Source organism: Pteropus medius, unplaced genomic scaffold, assembly GCF_902729225.1.
Source record: "Pteropus medius unplaced genomic scaffold, Ma_sr-lr_union100, whole genome shotgun sequence".
Lineage (NCBI taxonomy): Eukaryota > Metazoa > Chordata > Mammalia > Chiroptera > Pteropodidae > Pteropus > Pteropus medius.
The window spans coordinates 25,809,922-25,824,999 of NW_024340696.1; the positions used below are offsets into that span (position 1 = coordinate 25,809,922).

General features: G+C 41.8%; 1 long non-coding RNA gene across 1 annotated transcript; it reads right to left on the reverse strand.

The window, feature by feature from the left end:
• Nucleotides 1-3,639: 3,639 nt before the first annotated feature.
• Nucleotides 3,640-14,830, reverse strand: LOC120607913 (uncharacterized). Its single transcript, XR_005654267.1, has 3 exons — nucleotides 14,533-14,830; nucleotides 4,538-4,754; nucleotides 3,640-3,735 (listed from the first exon to the last, which is right to left on the reverse strand). It is a non-coding gene; the product is annotated as an uncharacterized LOC120607913 (long non-coding RNA).
• Between the last annotated feature and the right edge of the window lie 248 nt (nucleotides 14,831-15,078).

Below are 15,078 nucleotides of genomic sequence, written 5' to 3' on the forward strand. Positions count from 1 at the left end.
AGTGTCTTTAACAAGTGAGGTAGAAGTGAGTAATAAACACAGAAGGGGGTTTGGGAGAAGCAAGTGGAACTCTGAGGGGCACAAGAATTCTGTATTCAGACTTGGCATTTTGGGTCCCTCTGAAGATATGGTTTTCAAGGCAAAAAGATAGAAGTTATTCTATAATGTAGTTTTCTAAGCTGGATTTACAGTTTTTAAATATTTAGACACATGGTATGTGGGTCTCCATTTGTACCCTGCCCAGTCTGCAAGTATAGGGAGCAGGCTTTTTGAAGCAAACACAGAGACTGTGTTCCTATGGTTAGATGGTGGGGAGAGGGGAGAGGGGAGAGAAGTTTTATCCCTGGAGACACCACACCAGAGGGATCCAACCCCAGCCCTACCCTGATGACATAATTATCGGGCTTGCAGATTTTTATCCCTTATTCATACAAGGCAGTTAGTCCAATTATATTACACCTAACCACACACAGACCAAGAAATCTGCAGGTTCCAGTAAATCAAGAATTACTTCTAACACTTTTTATGCAAATAAAGCAACCTAAATTGTTGACAAAGACAAGAACCGACTTGTTTGTTTTATCCAGTAATTAATTCACCCTCAAGGAGTTAGAGCAGATAAGGATTAAATTGTTAACACATATCACATTACTCATGCTAGAATATTTTTTAATGAAATGATCACAAATAGAGCAAACAGCCAGCCTCCCAGGGTCCCCCTTTTGTTCCTCAACTAGACACACCTCGGATAGTGACGTGGGCAGAAGCTCCTTGGGATGAACAATCAACCTGACTCAGGAGCCCAAAACAAAGGGGCTTCCTGGCTTTTATCTTCTCCCCTTGGAAGGGCCATGCCAGCACCTAAAGATGATTTATATCACTGTATTAGGCAATAATCCTGCCACTCAACAAGCCACATCTCACAAGCCTATATCCAGACTTGGGTTCAAAATTACTTATTGCACAACATTTATACAATCTCTCTTTTTTTTCTGTGCCAGTGCTACATGTTAAGCATCTTCCCTTTATCTGCACTTATATTACAAGACTAAAGAATTTTCTACTTACATCCACTTAGGTGCTTTCCATGGGCAGGCTAGGCCACGATCCACCACATGCTGATCTTCCCACTCTTCTCTGTAGCCACTCTTCACGCAAACTTGGGAAACCCTAATAATTATTTTTCAGCATTCTTGGGAATTATGGGAATACAACATTAAGCGCAAGAAGATAGATCAGGACTAAAATCTGTGACATTAAAAATCCCAAAGTTCCAGCCAAATCCTCTAGAAAGTCAATTAGAATCTCAGGTAAATTAACTGAAAGAAAATCTTTATCATTTAACAACAGACAGTAGCAGGTACCAATCTTAGTATACAGATATGTAAATTTTTCTTTATTTTTCTGTAATACAACTTAACTTCTACATTAACCTTCATTTCACTAGAGCAGTCAAAACTTTATCTCAATGAATTCAAGGTTGCATCTTTGTCTAGGACATTAAAGGGTGTGTGTGTGTGTGTGTGTGTGTGTGTGTATTTGAGGGCCTCTAGTCTTTTATTCTTTTCTTTTTTTCACTTTTTAAAATTAAGACATAATTAACATACGACATTATATTAGTTTCAGGGGTATAGTGTAATGATTGCAAAACGATCACCACAATAAGTATAGCTAACATCCGCCACCATACATAATTACAGAAATTTTGTTTTGATGAGAACTTTTAAGATCTATCCTCTTAGCAACTTTCAAATATGAATGCAGTATTATTAACTATAGTCACCGTGCTGTACATTACATCCCAGGACTTATTTATTTTAAAACCGGAAGTTTATACTTTTTGACTCCCTTTGCCCATTTCACCCACCACCACCCTCCACCTCTGGCAACCACCAATCTGTTCTCTGCATGTATGAACTTGGTTGTTGTTGTTTTTGTTTATTAGGTTTTTTTAGATTCCACATATGAATGAGATTGTATGGTATCTTTCTTTCCCTGTCTGACTTATTTCACTTAGCATAATGTGAGAGTCTCTATCTAGTCTTCAGTCATCTATCCACATTGGCATCTGCTGAGACCACCATTGTCTCATCTGCCTTTGGTCATCTGTCCATGCAGATGGCAGCTGAGCTGTCCCCTCACTCCTGCCACTAAGTCTGTTAAAAGCCAGCCACTCTTTTCTTCCCCTATTGGCAGCATGGGAGGCATTCTTTGCTCATAATCCATGCTGTGGCCTAGGAAAATTTGTGAGGCTGAATCTACAGCCCTATCTGCCTAGACATACCCAAATCCATTTCTTTAGGGTATTGCCACCTTCCTGGGGCTCTATCGTAGAAGAAACAGGTCCCTCCTCTCTCCAGTCTCACAGATTAATTGGTAGGTTCTGTCACTGGGTTCCATTCCCATCAACTAGGAACGCTCGGTCCCACTTTCAGGAATCCCTTGGTGACTGTAAGTTCCTACTTTCCTTCTGAGCCACTTCCACCTCAGAGATGTGGACAGAGACCTTCAGGTGGAACATCACAGACTCCCAAATCTCTAGTATATGTTGGGGTCTCTCCTTCATCCCAAAGGCTTCGACTTGAAACACTCAAAAGCCAGCAAAGTAGGCCTTTATATCTCTGTTCTCTGCTAAGCATCCTTCACCGAGGCAATGAGCACAGACTAATCTTGCTCAAAGCAGCAAGATGAGAAGTGGCTGAGAGAGTTAAGAAAGAGATATCAAGAGAAGGAAGACCATATAGTATTTCAAAAGTAACACCCAACCATAATACTAATAGAGTTTTAAATGTTTCCATAGAACCTGTTGATAGAATTGCCATTCTAAAACACAGACGATTGTCTAACTATTCTACTTCAAATCCTCCGATGGTTCCACATTGCCCACAATGGCAGTTCAAAATCCTCTCCACTGAAGAAGTGAGGTCCTGAAGAACTATTTAACAGGGAGGTCTGCTATTTGCATGAGCAGAGAAAGCAAACATTCATGTGGACTATCCAACCACTAAAGCATCGGGTCCTAGGAGCAAAACCAGCAATTTTCCAAGCATTTCTGAAACCCAGCTCTGACCTCTACTTGAGCACAAATTCCGATCTACTTTTAGAAGATCCTATTTCATTTCTTAAATCAAATACTCTCATCCCTCCTGCACTATGTCTTCTCTAAATGGACCAATAAGAACAAGAGCAACATTAAAAATACCATGAGAGTAGTTTCAATATCCGCCTGCCCTCCTTTCTCCCTGATAGACCTGTGGCTTGAGCACCTCCTTCAAGAAGTCTTCCTTTGTGTCTCTGACTTTATTGTAATCACACCATGGCTAGTGTGAGCAGCACAGATCTTGTCTATCACGGTTATATGTGTTCATTTTGCTTTTCCTGTCTTCTTTCGTGTATTATCCTATAAATTCTATTGGACAAGGTCTGTAACCCACATCCTTTGTAGTGCCCCAACTACGTAGCACAATGGTCCGCACACAGAGGTAATTTAATAATTTTTCCACTTTGATTTCTGGGTCTCCACTCCAGCCGCTGGGTAATCATTTATTAGCAAACAAATTAGTTATCAGTAAAATAGCCGAGGTTTCCAGAGCAAATCATTTGTATTACTACAGCTGGAAAAAAAACAACACATAACACTTTCTTTGCAAAGAGGAATTTCAATAGCGGAGTGTGGTCATGACTGCCACTAGTAGATCTTGCTTGAGAGTTTTGACACTTCTGTAACTCTTTGACCTGGAAAGATGAATCGACTTTTATTTTGAATCATGTGTCTCCTTGGGTTCTTTTGGCCTAAATACATAAACATCAGAGAACTTGATTCCCTGTAATACTGGCAACAACAACAAATAAATATATGTATATAGCCTCTGGCTTAGCGCTCACTAGCATGATTCCTGGGAGCCGAGCACCACCTCACCCCCTGCAGCACCCAGGACTGCTTACAGATGACTTAGAGGCAGTGCCTGCCTTGGTCTACACCAGGCACAACCCCACCCAGATGCCAAGGCTGCTTCTCTCTTGCAGTGGTTCCTGTTCCCGCTGATGCGCAGAGCCTGCAGAGCCTGCCTCCTGGGGAGACCTGCCCCATGCTTGGCTCCCAGCTCTAAGGCTGTGGGGCAGCTGGGAGTGGAGGAAGAGCCCTGCCTCTGGCCTCCCTTAATCCCCTGCTTCCCTGGGTGGACAGCTTCATGAGGCGGCCCAACCCTGGGGAGCTTTCTGAGGGAGGGAGTTCCTTTCCCTCCACTTCCCATCTCCACCTTCCTGCTTCTCCCTCCTTGCTGTGCTGGACCTTTACCCACACTGGCTATGGCTTTGCCATGCTCTGGCAAAGGACCTGTACCTCTTCCTTCTGCAGGGTTTGGAGTCCAACAGGCTGTGTTTAAATTTGGACTCCACCTACACCAATCTCTTCTCTTTTCCAAACATAAACTTTGTTATCTATAAAATAGAAATAACATCTACCTATGGCATTGTTCCGAGGATGAGGCATTAATGTCAATAGTAATAATAAAGCCTTAATGACTGAGGGACTTACTTCTATGTGTTAGGTGCTGTGCCAGGTTTCATACATTCTCTTAAACCCAGCACGGTGACCGGACCAGAGCAGGTGGTCAACAGGTTCCTTCACCCTCCTCTTTCTTCTTTTCTTCTCTCTCCCCGCTTTCTTAAGTCAGATAGGATCTGAAGGTGCAGTGTCTGGTCCCATAGGAGGGCTTTGTCTTCTCTGCATCTTCCCTTCTTCCATGGGCCACCTGGAATCACCCACACCCCCCAGAAAAAGGAAGTCTCTTCCTTGTCCTGTCCAAGTCCCCTGCCCAACAGGGCAGCTCCATTTCTGTCCACAGCCAGGTTTTCAACCTCCATTCCCACATGGGGCCCCCACACCTGGTACTTCATTCCTCCAGGGAACATAGCTGTCCATGTGCTGGCAATAAAGCGTCTCCATGTTCTCCTGGACCAGAGACCCCTGGCACAGGTAGGCTCTCTGTGCCAGACACGCTGCGAAACACTTGCTGGGCAGACAACCAACACTCGAGGAGCGGTCTCCAGTGAGGCAGAAGGGTAGGAATCAGCTGGGCCCCACCACCACCCCATCCTAGGGAGGTGGCCAAGAGGAAAGTGCCCTGGGAGGAGAAGGGCCACACCCCAGCATCAGAAGAGAGCGGGGAGTGGTCACCATGAGTCTGCTCGATTTCAAGCGTCTCTGCCACTGTGGAGTTTGAAGGATTCTAAGGACCTCTGGCAGATTCCACTGCCCTTTACCTGCCCCTATTGCACACACACTATCCATTGTCTGAGCAAGGCTGCTGACTGGCCCACTCGAGAATTTGTTCTGAGCGGGAACTGGAGGGAGAGGGCGGCCGTGGGATGTAAATGCCCTGGGAAGCTTTGAAAATGCTGGGAGGAAGCAAAATGCCCCGAGTAATTTGGGATGGAGGCTTGAGCCATTTGATCAGGATATGAGAGAAGAGTGATTCTTAGAAGGCTAAAGGATTCGGAAGCCCTCTGTTGTACCTCATGCAATTTGAACAACCACCCGAGGAGGTAAATAACTTATTTTCTCCTATGTGTGGATAAGTAAGCCCAAGTCACTTAAGAGGTGGAACTCAGCTGGGACCAAAAGCCAGGGCCCTGACGCAGGCCGTGTCTGCCCAGCTCTGCTCCAGGAGCTGCTCTCACACAGAGCACTGCAACCTGCTGTCAAGCTTCATCCATTCCTTCACAGACCTGTTGGAAGCTCTTATTCATGTGGAATTTGAATGCTGTCTTATTACCCATGCCAGTGCAATCTAAACTTCTTTCCTTGAGGGCTGCTGTGTTAGAAGTTCTGACTCTGAAATCAGATGACCTAATCATGTGACCTTAACTTCACCGACACTCAGTTTCCTTATCTGTAAAATGAATGACCATAACAACTATTTCATAGGACCGATGTAGGGTTAAATTTAAAAAAAAAAAAAAAAAAGAGAGAGAGAAAAAGGAAAAGAAGTAAAGTAACTAGCATATAGTTAGCTTGCAATAAAAATTATATTATCATTACTGTTTTGCCTCACTTGATAGACACAGATTATTTTACTTAAATTCTAGAAACAGAAGAAAAAATTTCAAAATAGATTGTACTGTGCACCACATATTGTCATCACAAGAAAACTATATGGATTTTGGGAGGACTAATAAATCCTAATAGGTTATTTTTTTCTATTGCTATCAATTCAATATAGATTTACATTGTTAAGTAGTATTCCCAAATACGTTTATAACCTTTTGATTAAATACTTTGGTAGCCGCAAAGCATAACTTAAAATCACCAACTATAATTTAGCGATCTGCATATTTGATATACTACCATTTCTTGGCATATTTTTAAATTAATAACACTTATTTTATTTTTAATGATAAAAGTCAACTTATTTATAGTAGAATATTTTAAAATAAAAAGTATAAAAGAAGAAATAAAAATTACCTGCACTCCTACCAGTGAGATACTCACTGTTCATACTTTGGTTTATTACAATCTTATCTTTTTAAAAATTATTTTACTTATCAAAATAAACCCATTTTATTGCATATTATATAATGAGAATTTTCCATATTATTATTCTTTTAAAAACAATGTTTATACTTATATAATATTTCACAATAACTCTATAACATAATTTACACAACTATTTTCACATAGCTGCATATTTAGATTGCTTCTAATTGTTCCAAATATTAATGTGGACATACATAAATCTGTATGCACCTCTGTCATTAGTTCCCATATTTCCTCAGGTCTCATAACAACCTGTGAGTCAAATAAGATCAGTTAACAATTTTTCCCAAATTAGAGTGGTACTGTTTCCCTGCCCCTCCCCCAACACACAGGAACAAACTGGACACTGTCTTTAACGTCTCCACCGGTTTTTAAGTTGTTGCTATTTATCTCACTAGGTGTGGATAGTCATATATTTTGCTGAAGAAATGTGAATATGTTTGATTACAGAGTATTGCCCCAGAACTGCCTAGAGATAGTACATAACATATTGTTTGTATACTAAATGCCCTTCACAAACCTGACCCCCAGGGTTTCAGATGAAGTGGTGATTCTCAATCCTGGTTCAATTAGATTCATCAAGTAAGCTTTAAAAAACACATCGATGCCCAGGCCCAAATCTAGAGATTCTGATTCAACAATTTCCTCCAGGTTTTTTTTTCTAATATACTTTCTATTTTGAAATAATTATGGAGTCACAGGAACTTGCCAAAATAGTTCAGAAAGGCCCTGTGTACCCTAAGTTTTTCTCACTGATGACATCTTGTACAAAACCAGGATATTGACCTTGGGTACAATCCACAGTTTTCACTGGTTTTACATAAACTTGTGTGTGTGTCTGTGTGTGTGTTTCTACGTAATTTTATCACCTGTGTAGATTCGTGTAACCATTATCACAATAAAAATACAGATATATTCCATCACCACAAAGATTCTTCTGCTACCCCTCCTCTCTCCTTGCACCATTCTCAACCCTAGTCTCCTACTTATTTTTGAGTCCCCCAGGAAGTGTCTCAGAGACGTTTTCCCACTCAAGCCTGACTGATGCTGTCACTTCTTACAGGCCCATTGCGGGAGGCCTGGTGCTGCCCCTCTGCCATCACCATCCCCAAGCCCATGCCCTACTGCCCAGGATGTTGCCTCCAGGATCCCCCAAAGGTGACAAAATTTAGAATGGGGCTGTGACATGTGTCATTTACCCAGGATGATCTCTAAGAAATGTAGAGAGAGCCCACTATCCAGCTCTGTCACACTTTGTGACAGAGTGCATCTGCAGATTGCATCTGCCGGCATAGTACACTCCCTCCTTGTTCTAACTGCAGTTCCCTTATCTTTAAAGGTCACATCTAAGCCCTGGGGCTGGGCTGGGCACACACTGCCCTTCCTCCTTCTCTCAACCTCTGTCCCCAGGGGGCCTCTGTTCAAAGTTTCTTCATCTCAGTTTTCAGTTCCTCCAGATAAATAGATGCATGCACATTTATCAGATATGGCTAGACTAAATTGCGAACTCCCTAGACTCAGCTGGAAGCCCCACTCCTTTCAGGATAGCTTTGATAGCATTAAAAAAGATAAATATCCAATTTAATCCCAGGGACTAAGTCATCGGTTGAGCGCAATTAGCGCATCCATACTTTCATCCAAAATAAAGGTTTTACTGAGTCTAGCTTTGGTCAAAACTATTTGATTTCCTAAAAAATATAATTTCCCTCTCTCATTCCCCTCCCATCTGACACAAGATGTGTTCATGGTATTTAAGTTTATAGCCCAGTATTTAAGTGACGGAAGAGTAAAGGGGGTGTATATGTGACTAAGCTGAGAGGAAGTAGCATCACCCAAAGATAAATACAAGGACTCTAGAACTTCTCTGCAGGACGGGGTAGCATATTTTAGGTAGTACGAGAATAATTGTGTCATGTTAAGCAAAAGCATGGGTTAGCCTTGGCCATAAGAGACGTTTTGCATCAGATTAGAAGACAGACATGAAGGGGTTGCCGTATTTTTACTTCCTAAAGATACTGGAAGGGTGGCAGATGCTGTGGCAGCTGGAGAACATCATCGCTGACCTGCTGACGTGGCAAGTCACCGTGACACAACGCCCAGACCACAGCCCCGCGCTCCCACCAGATCTTCTCTAACAATTTCTCTGAGTCCTGGGCCAGGTGCAAGTGCAGCTCCATGGCAAAGAGTGCCAGCTTCTCACCCGAGTCACTGTGGAATCGAGGTTGAAGTTGATGAGAGAGAGAGATACAGGTCCCAGTTCGTTTTTGCAGTGTCTGTTTGTCCTTGCTCTTATCCACTCCTGGTTCCCTTCTCAACTGCCCATCTGGCTGACCCATAGTGACTTCAGGCTCAACACCAGATGCAGGGCCAACAGCACCCCACCACAGATTACCTGCTACCCCCCCCCAATAATTTCATATGCAAAGGTAGGAACCCCGTCCCCCTTAACCCTATGTCACTCACAGTGGTTCTGCATTTTTGATTGAACCTTGACTGATAGAGAATTATGTATTGATTACCTCTTAGAGAAGCTATAACTGACTGAACTTGGAATTTGTTGATTGAACAGAAGATTAGAGATTAACTATGTATTGATTGGAGTGGTGGAAAAGAGCAAGAAATAAAAATGCTGTATGGAGATGCATGGAAATATATATCTCTACCATGAACAACAAATCCTAGGTAACATTGGGACTTTCTATTCTGACATTCAGATATCCTGACTATTCTTCAAGCATCTTTACAAATGTTTACACATTCATTTATTTGACAAATTATGTACTGTTTACCCCTCAGCTATGTCTGCCCCACATATTATCCTTCAATTGGATTCGAATACATAGTAACTATGGTTCTAAAAAAAATACGTAGACATTTTCCTTCCTCCCATCCTAGCCTTGACTCCAATCTTCTTTCACCTTAATTATATCTCCCAAACTTCAAACTCTGGGTTTGGAGGTCTTGACTCAGTTCCCTGCCTTGCGACTCTCTAGATTTCACATTCATTCATGTGCACCCTGGTATAGACCTCAGACTTCCTATGGACTCCGGCTTGACTTGGTCCTTCAGGCCCTGCCACCTCCTATGACCTTGGCTGGAGCTCACAACCCCAGCTCCTACCAAAGTCAGCTTCTAACTTTGACTTCCTGGATGATACTTCCCACTGAGAAGGAGGTAGTTGATATCCAGACAACAGATTCAGGAGCCAACAATTTGGAGGGGGAGGTAGCCAAACACAGAAATATAAACATCCAAGATGTTCTGAGGAAAACACAATCCCTTCCACCCAACCCAAGGGAATCAAGGGAACCTTCCAGGATTAGGTGATATTTGTAGGATTCGTAAAAATTTAGCATAATCCCAGTTATGTGTTCAAGGTCCAGATGTGTTGGGAAGGTAGGAAGGGAAAAATCATTTGGACAATAGAGAAAGCCAGAGAATTGGAGCATGAGGCTTTGCATAGGCAAAAATCAGTTAAATGATTAAAATAGTGAAAAGAAAAAGTTAGGAAATACAGACAAACTTCAATTTTTCTGTTCTAAAAAAAAAACTAGGGAAACTATAAAAACTGAAAACAAGCCTTCAGTTTGTTAATCGCTTAAAACTAGTCTTTCACAAACTTCTTGCTGGGTGACAAATACCAGACAGAACAGTTAAGAAAAAGGAAAAACCAGATGAACATATAATGTTAGTCATTGCCCCCAAGTTAAGAGTGCATCATCTCTTCAAGGATGAGAGAGAAGTCCCAGCTCTGAGGCTTTGGGCAGTTCAGGGAGGCAAGGCGCATCTCCCGGACTTGGAGCGCTCTTGACGGGTGGAGCTGGTGCACTTTGCCTAAGAATGCATTTTTAAACCTGATAAATAATATAAACAACTTCTCTAGTAAAACACACGGGGGAGCAGGGGGAATGCTGAAGGTATTTATGTTATAAATAAATATAGTGCCACATCTTTTAGACGATTTATGGCAGTAGGGATTTTTCTAATTTTAAAAAAATATGACAATTTGAAAAGACACCAGCAAAATCAGTTTCCTCTAAAACATTGTCGCTACTTTCTATAGAAACTAGAACTACTTTCTATAATACAGGTGTGATCCTCATAGGATTCTCCACACAGGAGGATGGAACAAACCTGAAATATTTTGAGGCTTATCTAATAAATATTATTCTAGTCAATACGCTTGGGGTAAGTTCCACACAGCCTCACAATTTACATAAACTCTGATTAGAAAGTTTCTCATTCATGCTAATGAAACGGTTTCTCTCAGATTTATCAGACTAATTAGAGATGAGTTATGTCTAGATTTATTGCTGCCCCGTCCAAAGGGCTGTGATTAACCTCAAGATAGCCAAATCATAATGCTGTGTGACCATAAATATTGTGCCTCTGAATTGGAGCAAAGTAGTTGAAAGCCCTGTAAATGGAAGGGACACAGAACTATTTTTCACATATAACCCATACAAAGCCAGGATCCACATGGTTCAGTCTCATAATGGTGTAGTGGTCAAAAAAGCACAGTCCAGTATAAAGACTCACATTCTTTTTAGAGGTACTTGGAAACCATACAGAGAAGGCAAATATATGGCACACAGTAATATTTATGAATTCTCACTTCCTCTCCTTCCATTTCACTGGATCTGCTCCATTCGTTCCCAAGCACCTCTCTCCATAATTCCCCTGAGCCTTTCTCTAAACAGAGCCCCCAACACTTGTGTCTTTCCTCTCTTTACTTCCTCTTTTCCATCTCTTGTGTACATTAATACAACCCTTCTCCCAGTGATTAAAAAAAAGAATAAAACTACTTCCTTTCTGAGAGGGAAAAAGAGGGAGGAAATTGGGCAGGCCACTGTAGAATTATTTTTGGTTATCTGGGAAAGGGAAGAAGGCTGCAGACATTCCCACAAAGGAGTCTTTATGTCACTGAGCACCCTCCCTGCCAGAAAGAGATAAGAGAACATAATTTATACTGAGATCAGGCGTAGGAAACCCAATTCAAAGATAGAAATGAATCCAGGGCCACACATTCATTAAACAAACAAAAAAAATCTTTCAACCATCTTTTGTTAGTTGATGTATTATTTCTTTATTGTAAGAGAGTAAATATAGGATATTAAATAGCATATGCTTTGAAAATTAAGATGAGGCAACATAAAACTGGAGTTAATAAATGCAACAAATAAAAATAACAATAACAGATTATAAATGCCTATTGGTATCCAGTTATATCTCTTAACAGTGTGAGTAATGGAGACTTAATATTAGATAATTTGCAGGGCTGGTCAGATAAAACAATGTTTTCCCTCAGATAAAGGTTACACCCTAACTCCAGCAATGGGAAAACATCATATAATTCATCCCTCTAAAACCCCAGGTTCTACGTCAGCTCTTAGGGACACACCAATGTTCCAATATCTGTGAAGCCAGTTCTACAATTTTTAAAGCAAAATTTTAAAGTAATCTTATAATTGTACATGTACTCCAGGGCAGGTTTTTACTTCCCTGACCAAAGTTAGGCCGGGGAGTGGCAGGACCCCTTAAGGAATGAGGACTGCTGAGCTCATCTGCGCAGTTTGGCAGAAACATCAAAACCGGCAGAGGAAAGAAGCCTGGTAAGAAACTGGGGGTCGGAGCTCCCACAAATTTCTCAAAGCCAAAAAGGTATGGAGAGAGGGAACAGCAGGAACCTAGCAGCCTGAAGTGGCATTTCTGGTGTGCATTCAGGCAGCTTCTTTCATCTGTGTTTTGGTAAAGGCCTCCCTTACACAAGAGCTCATACATACTTCTGTGAACTGGTTAAGCCAGGGTAAGATACACAGCCTCTGGGAGATGCCCTACCCCTCAACCTGCCCTCCAATACAACTCGGCACAGCCATGTGCTTCAATGGCCCACGGCTCTGCCCTGCAAATAAGCTGACAAGCCCTGCATCCTTCAGTCACTGACTACATCCTCAAGCTGACAAGGACTTCATCCTAGCAGAAAAGTGATGATGAGATACATATGTAGTTTTAGTCTGTTTAAGGTAATATAACAGATTATCATAAACTTGGTGTCTTAAACAATAGGAACGTTTATTTCTCACAGTTCTGGAGGCTAGAAGTTCAAGATCAAGGTGCCAGCATGTTTGGGTTCTGATAAGAACCCTTCTCCAGGTTTACGGTAACTTTCTGCCTGTGTCTTCACATGCCAGAGTGAAAGAAGCTCTCATGTCTCTTCTTATAAGGACACTAACTCCATTCATAAGAACTCCACCCTCATCACCTAATCACCTCCCAAAGGCCCCATCTCCTAGTATTATCACATTGGGGTTAGGATTTCAATAGATGGATTTTGGGGAAACCCAAACATTCAGTCCATCACACACGTGTGCACATATACACACAAACACACACGCACACACAATTTGCAGGCACAGAATTCTTAAATCACACAATGTGAATTCTCTTGACGGTCAGTAACATTCTCTGGTCATGTACTTTTTACCTAAACAGAGCTCTATATTAAGGTAAAAAAATTTTTGTTTTTAATTTTAGGATACCACGCTTTGCTAAAGAGGCATCGTGGAATGAAGACAGCCCCAGTGATACTACAGCTTATGTGAACTTGAGGAAGCCACTATCTGTTCAGAGCTTGTTTTCTCATCTGAAAATTGGGAATGATAAAACTCACCTTGTAGGATTTTCATGAATACTAAATGAATGAATATATAAGAAGCAATTGACCAGAAGTGGTAATAAATGAGAATAAAATTAGAAAAAGGATTTGCTTGGCCCTAACAGATGTTCTCCAAAGGTTAAAAAAAAAAAAAAAAAGAGATTGATGAGAAAGACAGTGGCCGCTTGATAGGAGGTTTTAAGGGCCACCTGCCTATGCAGTTTGATTTTGCAATCTCAGTTTCTACCAAGCTTCTATAAGGAGACGAGTAGTCACAATGTGGCATCTAGTAGTGCTGCCTGCAAGGATGCTTGTAAAACACTCCAAGCTTATTAAAAATTCCCAGCAGATCTCTTCTCCCGGATTCTTTCCCCGCCCCACACCAATGAGCCACTGCGCAGTGCAAGGGAAACAAAGAAGCAATTCTAAAGCACAAAGGAGCTGCCCCGACTCCTCCAGCAGTTTCCCCAGGGGGAGAAAATGTGCTTCCAGACATGCTTGGCTGGAACTGACTGGGAACCAGGCTGTGTTCACTGAAGAGGTTGAGAATCATTTGTCTCTCGCTTTGGAAAATGATGACATCATCTTTTGGCATTTTAAATATTCAAACGTTTACATTGAAAAGACTCTTGCCATTCGTTTCTTTTCCAGGTTGAATAAAATAGGCCTATTTCTACCTTTTATGAACTAAAACCCTTGCGTAAATAAGCCTCATAAGACCCGTTTGAGAAAAACAACTCATGGTAATGATGGAAAGAAAGCACTAGAATGGAAGACTGCAGAACTGGGTTCCAGGTCTCTCATTAGAGGTAGCCAGAAACAATTTGTGAACAGGTTCCAGCCTCCGTTTCCTCTTCTGTGAGATGGACTGAGACATCTTTCAGGTTCCTTTCATTTCAGAGAACTAGAGGACTTAGGGGTAAATGAACCAAACGGCTCATTCTACTAAGGGCTTGACTGTCACCTGTGGTTTCTGCTCCTTCAAAGGAGTGGGGATTAGCTGCTATTTAGACACAGGAATGTAATGCTTTGATTATTTTGGTGTCTGTTTTCACAGGCATTGAAGCCGAACCCTGCCGCCAGCCTTGAGACCTGACTGGACCTCTCCTCTCATTTGAAAGTAAGCAGGCCTGGCTGATACGGGACACCACAGAGGTGCCGGCCCCCCACCAGACACCACAGAGATTAAACTCCATTTCGTTGCTTACTAGGTGTGTGGCCCTGGTTAACCACAAACCTGCCTAAATGCCTCAATGGCAGGCCAGCTGAAAGCCGCTGCTTCTTATCCAGCCCAGAAGGGATATGATTAGAAGAGTTACTTAAAATGTCAAAACGTTACCTTCCTAAAGCCCTGGCAGTAATCCAGAGGGACTCTAGGCAAGGTGGCTGGTCCGAGCTACTTCACTCTCGGATGAAATCGAAGTCATCTGGTTTCCTTTGGGTGGGATGGCGTGGAGAATAGTGAGTGAAACTAAACCTTTTTTGGCAGTTAACTGAGCAAAGGAAGAAAGCATTGGCTTTATTTAAAAGGGCAATTAAAGTTCAGGGAGGGAAGGAAGTGTTATTCTTAATTTTTCACACTCTCCCTGACCCCAACCTCCGTTCTACAAATAGCCCAGGGTACCGTTTGCTGCCAGCAGAAGTATATGGATACTTCTGAAAAGCTATGAATGATTTACAAGCTGGGTCAATAATTAAGTTACCAGGGAATGTGTACAATACATAACCAGCCTTAACTCTTTATATCTCAGAAGACGTGTTCCCAGGACTGGCAAGAGAATAATGGTTGAAAGTAAAACAAAATCCACACAGATTTGAAATACTTCAAGGCAGTAAAATGTGTCAATCCGTTATGTGAGAAAGGCTGATGAGTAGATAGTGTTTC